Here is a 10296-nt window from a genome sequence, read left to right as displayed (position 1 = left end):
CTTCACCCTTCACCCTCAGCCTAAAACTCACCCTCATATTAACCCTCACCCTAACCCTTACACTCACCCTAACCGTCACGTTGACCCTCAGCATAACCCTAACCCTAATCCTAACCCTAACACTCAACCTCACACTCACCCTAAACCTAAACCTAGCACTAAGCCTCACACTCACACTCACTCTCACACTCACCCTAACCTTAACCCTCACCCTAACAATATCCTAAACCTAACCCTCACCCTAACCCTAACCCTATCCCTAACACTCACACTCACCCTAACACTAAAACCCTAACCCTCACCCTAAAACTCTCCCTAACACTCATGATAACCCTAACCCTCACTCTCACCCTAAACCTCAACCTAATGCTTATCCTCACCCTAACCCTCACCCTAACCCTAACCCTAACCCTCATCCTAACCCTAATCCTAACCCTAACTCTAACACTAACCCTAAACCTCAACCTAACACTCACTCTAACCTTAAACCTAAAACTAACCCTAACCCTAACCCTCGACCTAACCCTCCAACTGACCCTAAACCTAACCCTAAACCTCACCTCACCATAACCCTAATCCTAACCCTAAACCTAAAACTCACCCTAACCCTAAACCTGACCCTAACCCTCACCCCAACCCTAAAACTACCCCTCAGCCTAACGCTAACCCTCACCATCAACTCAACCCTGTTGCTAACACAAATGCTCACTCTCAACCTAAGCCTCAGCCTAACCCTTACCTTCACCATAACCCTATCCCTTACCCTCTCTCTAACCCGCACCCTACACCTTCCCCTCACCCTAAGCCTAACCCTAACCCAAACCCTAAACCTAACCCTAACCTTCACCCTAACTATCACCCTAACTCTCACCCTAACCTAACCCTAACCCTCACCCTAACCCTCACCCTAACCCTAAACGTAACCCTAACCCTCACCCTCACCGTAACTGTCATCGTAAACCTTACCCTCACCCTATCCCTAAACCTAACAATAACCCTCACCCTAACCCTAAACTTCACCCGAACCCTCACTCTCACCTTCACCCTCACCCTAAACATCACCCTAACCCTAACCCTCAACCTAACCTTAACCCTCACCCTCACATTAACCCTAACCTTAACACTCAACCCTCACCCTAAACTTAACGCTAAACCTAACCCTCACAATCATCCTAGCGCTCAACCTAACCATAATTCTAACCCTAACCCTAACCCTAAAGCTCACCTTCACCCTCAACCTCACCCTCACCCTCAGCCTAATCCTAACCCTAACCCTAATACTAACCCTAAACCTCACACTAACCCTACATCTACCCCTAACACCAAACCTAATCTTCACCCTCACCCTAACATTAACCCTTCCCCGCACCCTCACCTATACCTCACATTAAATCCAACCCTCACCCTCAACCTAAGGCTAACCCTAACCCTCACCCTCACCCTCACCCTAACCCAAACCCTCACCTTCACCCTTACCATAACCTTAACCATAACCCTAACCCTCACCCTCACCCTGAACCTAAACCTAACCCTAAACCTCACCCTAACACACTCATCATAACCCTAACCCTAACACTCACCCTTACCCTAAACTTAACCCTAACCCTCACCATAACCCTCAACCTAAACCTAATGCAAAACCGAAACCTCACCCTCACCCTAAACCTAAAGCTACCCGTAACAATCACCCTCACCCTAAAACTCACTCTAAACCTTACCCTCACCCTAACTCTAATCCTAACCCTCACACTAACCTTAACCCTCAACCTACCCCTAAACCTCACCCTCACCCTAAGCCTCACCCTATACATAACCCTAACCCTAATGCTCATCCTAACCCTAACCTTCATCCTAACCCTAACCCTCACCCTAATCTTCACTCTAACCCTAACCCTAACCCTTACATAACCGAAGCTCTCACACTCACCCTCATCCTCACCCTAACCCTCAACCTCATCCTCGCCCTCACCATAAACCTAACCCTCACACTAATCATAACATTAACCCTAACCCTCACCGTAACCCTTACCCTAGCCCTAACCCGAACTTTAACCCTCACCATCACCCTCACCCTAACCCTTACCCTCATCCTCACCCTCACCCTAACCCTCATATTAACCCTAAATCTCACGCTAACCCTAACACTAAACAAAACCCTCATCCTAACCCTCAAACTAAACCTAAACCTAACACTAACCCTCACCCTCACCATCACCCTAAACATAACATTAACCCTCAGCCTCACCCTAATCCTTAACCTCACCCTAACCCTAACACTTACCCTTACCTAACCGTCACCCTAATCCTACCATTCACCCTAAACCTAACCTTACCACTTACCCTAACACTCATCCTAACCCTCACCCTAACCCTAACCCTCACCCTAACACTAACCCTAACCCTACCCTAACCCTGAAAAACACCCTAACCCTCATCCTAACCCTAATGCAAACCCGAACCCTAAACCTGACCCTAACCCTAACCCTAAACCTCACACTAACCCTAACCATCACTCTAACCTTAAACTTCATCCTATCCCTGACAATCACCCTAATCCTCACCCTAACCCTAATCTTAACCCTTAGCTAACTGAAACTCTCAAACTCACCCTAACCCTCAACCTCACATTAGACCTCACCATAAACCTTACCATAAACCTAACAATAACACTCACCGTCACCCTAAACCTAACCCTAAGCCTTAACCTTACCCTAACCCTAACCCTAACTCTAATCCTCACACTAACCCTAACCCTCATCCTAACCCTAACCCTCACCCTCACATTAAACCTCACCCTAATCCTTACCCTCACCCTAACCCTAACCCTAAATCTAACCCTCAAACTAACCCTACCCTCATCCTAACCCTAACTCTAACACTTACCCACAACCTAACCCTAACCCTAACCTTAACCCTAACCCTAACCCTAACCCTAAACCTAACCCTAACACTAACCCTAACCCTCACACTAACACTCAGTCTAACCCTAACCCTAAACCTCCCCATCACCCTAACCCTCACACTAACCCTAACCCTCACCTTAAACCTAAACCTAACCCTCACCTTCACCCTCAAGCTCACCCTCAGCCTAACCCTAAAGCTAACACTAATCCTAACCCTAACCCTCACCCACACCCTCACTCTCACCCTAACCCTAATCCTAACCCTCAACCTCACCCTGAGCCTCACCCTAACCCTCACCTTCACCCTCACCCTAACCCTAACCCTATCCCTATCGCTCACCCTAATCCTAATGCTAACCCTAACCCTCAGCCTCACCCTAACCCTCACACTAACCCTTACCCTCACCCTAACCCTAACCTCACCCTCATTCTAACCCTCACTCTAACACTTACCCAAAACCTAATGCTCACGCTAACCCTCACCCTAACACTAACACTAACACCAACCCTAACCCTCATCCTAAACCTCACCCTAACCCTCACATGAAACCTAACCCTCACCCTAACCCAAACCCTCAAACTAACCCTATCCCTAACCCTAATCCTCACTTCACCCTAATCATCACCCTAACCGTTACAGTCACCCTCACCGTAACAATCACACTAACAATAACCCTCACCCTAACCCCAACCCTAACACTCACCCTCACCCTCACCCTCAGCCTAACAAAAACCCTAACCCTAAACCTCATCCTCACCCTAACCCTAACCCTCACCCAAATCATAACACTAATCCTCTCCTTATCCCTAACCCTAACCCTAACCCTAACCCTCACCCTCACCCTAGACCTCACCCTAACACTAACCCTAAACTTAACCATCATCCTCACCCTAACCCTCACACTAATCCTAACACTAACCAAAACCCGCAACCTAACCCTCACCCTTACCCTAACCTTCACACTATCCCTCACCCTAACCCTAACCCTAACACTCACTCTTACTCTAACCCTAACTCTAAACTTTACCCTCACCCTAGTCCTAACCCTAGCACTCACCGTAACCCTCACCCTAACGCTAATGCTAACCCTAACCCTCACCCTCACCCTAAGCCTCACCCTAACACTTACCCTAACCTTAACCCTAACCCTTATCCTGACCCTAAACTTCAAAAACCTGTCCCTCAGCCTACCCCTACCCTAACATTCACCCTAACACTAACCCTAACCCTCACCCTAACCGTCACCGTAAACTTTTCCCTAACCCTAAACCTAAACCTAACCCTAAACCTCAAAATATCCCTAACCCTAACCCTAACCGTCACCCTCACCCTAAGCCTAACCCTCATCCTAACTCTCACCCTCACTCTAATCCTCACCCTAATCCAAATCTAACCCTCACCCTAACCCTAACATTAACCCTAACCCTCACACTAAACCTCAACCTAACCCTAACCCTATCCCTAACCCTAACCTTCACCCTAAACGTCAACCTAACCCTAACCCTATCCCTAACACTAACCTTCACCCTAAACATCAAACTTACCCTAACCCTCACCCTCACTCTAACCCTCACCCTAATCCTTACCCTCACGTTAACCCTAACACTAAACCTAACCCTAAACCTCACACTAAACCTATCCCTCACCTTACCCCTAACCCTAGCATTCACCATAACACTAAAACTAACCCTCACCCTAACCCTCACTGTAAACTTTACCCTATCCCTAAACCTATCCCTAACCCCAATTATCACCCTAATCCTAACCCTAACCCTCACACTCACACTCACCCTAGGCCTCACTCTAACCCTCAATCTAAACCTAACAATCACCGTATCCCTAAGCCCTACTCTAACACTAACCCTCACCCTCACCCTAACCCACACACTAACCCTAACCATAACACTAAACAAAACCCTCACCCTAACCTCACCCTAACCCTAACCATAACCCTAATTCTCACCATCACACTAAACCTCATTTTAACCCTAACACTAACCCTCACCCGAATTCTTACGCTCACCCTAACCCTCACGCTATCTCTCATCCTAACCCTCACCGTAATCCTTATCCTAAACCTAACCCTAACCCTAACCCTCACCCTCACCCTCACCCAAACCGTAACACTTACCCTAACACTAACCCTCACCCTCACCCTAAACCTCACCCTAGACCTAACCCGAACACTAACCAAAATCCTGACATTAACCCTCACACTAACTCTAACCTTCACCTTACCCCTACCCCTAAACCTAACCCTAACACGCATCCTCACCCTAACCCTCATCAGAACACTTACCCTCACCCTAACCCTCACCCTAAATCTAACCCTAACCCTACCCTATCACTCACCCTAACCCTAACCCTAACACTCACCCTCACTCTAACCCTCACTCTAAACCTTACCCTCAACCTAGCCATAACGCTAACGCTCACCATAACCCTCACCCTTAACTTAAGCCTAAACCTAACCCTAAACGTCACCCTAACCCTCCCCATAACCCTAACCCTAACCCTAATCCTCACCTTCAACCTAAACCTAACCCTAATCCTTAATCTCACCCTAACCATAATCCTAACCCACACAGTAATCCTAACTCTCACCCTAACCCTAACCTTATCCCTCCCTGTAACCCTCACCTAACACTAACCCTAAAACAAAACCTCACCCTTACCCTATCCCTACCCCTCATGCTCAACCTAATCTTCAACCTCAACATCACCCTCACCCTAACCCTAACCATCACCTAAACCCTAACCCTCACGTGAATCCTCACCCTCACCCTCAGCCTCACCCTCACCCTAAACATCACACTAACCTTAACCCTCACCCTAACCCTAAACCTAACACTCAGCCTAAACCTAAAGGTCACCCTAACACAAAAACTCATCCTAAACCTCAAACTAACCCTAACGCTAACCATTACACTAACTCTAACCCTCAACCTCAGCCTCACCCTCACCCTAACACTAACCCTCACCCTCACCATCACCCTAAACCTAACACTAACGCTCACCCTCACCCTAATCCTTAACCTCACCCTAACCCTAACCCTTACCCTTACCCTAACCGTCACCCTAATCCTAACATTCACCCTAACCCTAACCCCACCCCTTACCCTAACCCTCATCCTAACCCTAACCCTAACCCTCACCCTAACACTAACCCTAACCCTAACCATAACCCTAATATTAACCCTATCCCTCACCGTATCCGTCAACCTAATCCTAACCCTAACCCTAACCATAACCCTCACCCTAAAGCTCACCCATACCCTAACTCTCAACCTCAACGTAACCCTCACCTTAACCCTTACCCTCAACCTCACCCTAACTCTCACACTAACCCTAACACTCACCCTAAACCTAAAGCTAAACCTAACTCTGACCCCAACCCTAATGCTCACCCTAATCCTTACCCTCAACCTAACACTCACCCTAACATTTACCCTCACCTTATCTCAAACGCTAAACCTAACCCTACCCCTCACACGAAACCTACATCTCACTCTAACACTAAACTTAACATTCTCCCTACCCTAACAGTAACCCTCACCCTAACCCTCAGCTTAACCCTTACCCTAACCCTAAACCTATCCCTAACCCTAAACATCACCTTATCCCTAACGCTAACCCTAACCCTCAACCTCACCCTAGCCCTCACCATAACCCTAAACCTAACCCCAACCCTCAACCTAAACCTAACACTTACCCTAACCCAAACCCTCACCCTCAACCTAACCCTCACCCTAAACCTAACCATAACACTAAACAAAACCCTCAGCCTAAACCTCACCCTAGCCCTAACCCTAATCCTACCCCTCACCCTACCCCTCACCCTAACCCTAACCCTAACCCTCACCCTCACCCTAACCCTCACCTGAACTCTTACACTCACCCTAACCCTCACCCTATCCCTAACACTAAACCCTCACCCTAACCCTCACACTAACCCTAACCCTATAACACTCACCCTAACCCTCACTCCAACCCTAACCCTAAACCTAACCCTTACCCTCACCCTAACTCTCACCCTAACCCTTAACCTCCTCCTAACTCTAAAACTAACCCTTAACCTAAACCTCACACTATCCCTAACCCTCACCCTAAACCTAACCCTACCCCTTACCCTAATCCTCATCCTATTCCTAACTCTAAACCTAACCCTCACCCAAATCCTCATTCTCACCCTCACCCTCATCCTCAACCTAACCCTAACCTAACCATAATCCTAACCTTAACCCTCACCCTAACTCTAACCCTAACCCTCACACTCACACTCACCCATACCCTAACCCTAAACCTAACCCTAACATTCACCCTAACCCTAACCCCAACCCTCACCCTAACACACACCCTAACACTAACCCTAACCCTAAACCTCACCCTCACCCTAAACCTCACCCTCACACTTACCCTCATCCCAACCCTAAGTCTAACCCTTAACCTAACCCTCACACTAATCCTAACCCTTACCCAAACCATAACCAAACCCTCACGCTAATACTCATCCTATCCCTAACCCTAATATTGACCCTCACCCTAACCCTAAACCTAACCCTAACCCTAAACCTAACCCTCAAATTTACGTAAGCGAAAACCTCACCCTCAACCTCACCCACACCCTTACCCTCACCCTCACCCTAGCCCTCACCCTAACCCTCACTCTATCCCTAACCCTAACGCTATCTCTAACTCTCACCCTAACCCTCAAACTCACCCTCACCTTAACACTAACCCTAATCCTCACCCTAGACCTTCCCCTAACACTAATGCTAATCGTAAAGCACATCCTCACCCTAAACCTTATGCTAACCCTATCAATCACCCTCACCCTAACCCTCACCTTAACACTTCCCTCACCCTAAACCTAACCTTAACTCTAACTCTAACCCTCACACTAACCCTAACCCTAACCCTCACCTTAACCCCATCCCTAACATTAATCCTAAACTTCACCCTAATTCTCAAACAAACCCTAACATTAACCCTAACCCTTACCATCACCCTAACCCAACCCCTAAGCCTAAACCTAACCCTAACCCTTAGCATAACCCTCACCCTAACACTAATGCTAACTCTAACCCTCACCCTCACCCTAAGCCTCACCCTAACGATTACCCTGACCTTAATCCTAACTCTAATCCTGACCCTAAACCTCACAAAAAACCTATCTCTCAGCCTACCCCTAACCCTAACATTCACCCTAACCCTAACCCTAACCCTAACCCTAACCCTCACCGTAAACTTTTCCCTAACCCTAAACCTAAACCTAACCCTAAACCTCACAATATCCCTAAGCCTAACCCTAACCGTCACACTCACCCTAAGCCTCACCCTTATCCTAACACTCACCCTCATTCTAATCCTCACCCTAATCCTCACCCTAACCCTCAACCTAACCCTAACCCTGACATTAACCCTAACCCTCACACTAAACCTCAACCTAACCCTAAACCTACTTCTAACACTAAACCTCACCCTAAACCTCACACTTACCTTAAACCTCAACCTCACCCTAACACTCACACTAACCCTTACCCTCACGTTAACCCTAACACTAAACTTAACCCTAAGCTTCACACTAAACCTATCCCTCACTTTACCCCTAACCCTAACATTCACCCTAACACAAACCCTAACCCTCACTGTAAAATTTACCCTAACCCTAACCCTATCCCTAACCCCAATTCTCACCCTAACCCTAACCTCACCCTCACCCTCACCTTAGCCCTCACTCTAACCCTCAATCTAACCCTAACCCTCACTTAACCCTAACCCCTACCCTAACACTAAGCCTCACCCTCACCCTAACCCACACCCTAACCCTAACCCTAACACTAACCAAAACCCTCACCCTAACCTCACCCTAACCCTAACCCTCACCCTAATCCTCATCCTCACAATAAACCTCATCTTAACCCTAACACTAACCCTCAACCTAACCCTAACCCTCACCCGAACTCTTACCCTCAGCCTAACCCTCACCCTAACTCTCATCCTAACCCTCACCCTAATACTTACTCTAACCCTAACCCTAAACCTCACACTAACCCTCACCCAAACCGTAACACTTACCCTAACACTAACGCTCACACTCACCCTAAACCACACCCTAGACCTAACCCTAATACTAACAAAAACCCTCAAAGTAACCCTCACCCTAACTCCAACCCTCACCCTACCCCTAACCCTAAACCTAACCCTAACACTCATCCTCACCATAAACCTCCCCCGAACACTTACCCTCACCCTAACCCTCACCCTAAACCTAACCCTAACCTCACCCTATCCCTCACCCTAACCCTAACCCTAACCCTCACCCTCACTCTAACCCTCACTCTAAACCTTACCCTCACCCTAGCCCTAACCGTAAACCTCACCGTAACCCTCACCCTAAACTTAACCCTAAACCTAACCCTAACACTCACCCTAACCCTCCCCATAACCCTAACCCAAACCCTAATCCTCACTCTCACACTAAACCTAACCCTAATACTTACCCTCACCCTAACCATAACCCTAACCCACACAGTAATCCTAACTCTCACCCTAACCCTATCCCTCCCTGTAACACTCACCTAACACTAACCCTAAACCTAAACCTCAACCTAACCCTACCCCTACCCCTCGTGCTCACCCTTAACTTCAACCTCAACATCACCCTCACCCTAACCCTAACCCTCACCCAAACCCTAACCCTCACGAGAACCCGAACCCTCACCCTCAGCCTCACCCTCACCTTAAACATCACATTAACCCTAAGCCTCACCCTAACCCTAAACCTAACACTCAGCTTAAACCGAACGGTCACCCTAACCCAAAACCTCACCCTAATCCTCAAACTAACCCAAAAGCTAACCATTTCCCTCACCCTCACCATCATCCTAAACCTAACACTAACCCTCACCCTCACCCTAATCCTTAACTTCACCCTAACCCTAACCCTTACCCTTACTCTAACCATCACCCTAATCCTACTATTCACCCTAACCCTAACCCTACCCTACCCCTTACCCTAACCATCATCCTAACCCTAACCCTAACCCTAACCATCACCCTAACACTAACTCTAAACCTACACCTAATCGTCAAAAACACCCTATCCCTCACCCTAACCCTAATGCAAAGCGAACCCTAAACCTCACCCTAATCCTAACCCTCACCCTAAACCTCACACTAACTCTAACCATCATTCTAACCCTAAACTTCATCCTACCCCTGATCCTCCCCATAATCCTCCCCCAAACCCTAACCTTAACCCTTACCTAACCGAAACGCTCACCCTCAATGTCACCCTCACCAAAACCCTCAACCTCACATTAGACCTCACCATAAACCTTACGCTAAACCAAACAATAACCCTCACACTAACCCTCATCGTCACCCTAA

This window comes from Dipodomys merriami, unplaced genomic scaffold (assembly GCF_024711535.1).
Source record: "Dipodomys merriami isolate MVZ:Mamm:240054 unplaced genomic scaffold, mDipMer1.0.p SCAF_221, whole genome shotgun sequence".
NCBI classification, from domain to species: Eukaryota; Metazoa; Chordata; class Mammalia; order Rodentia; family Heteromyidae; genus Dipodomys; species Dipodomys merriami.
Note: the sequence above shows the minus strand (reverse complement) of the source record.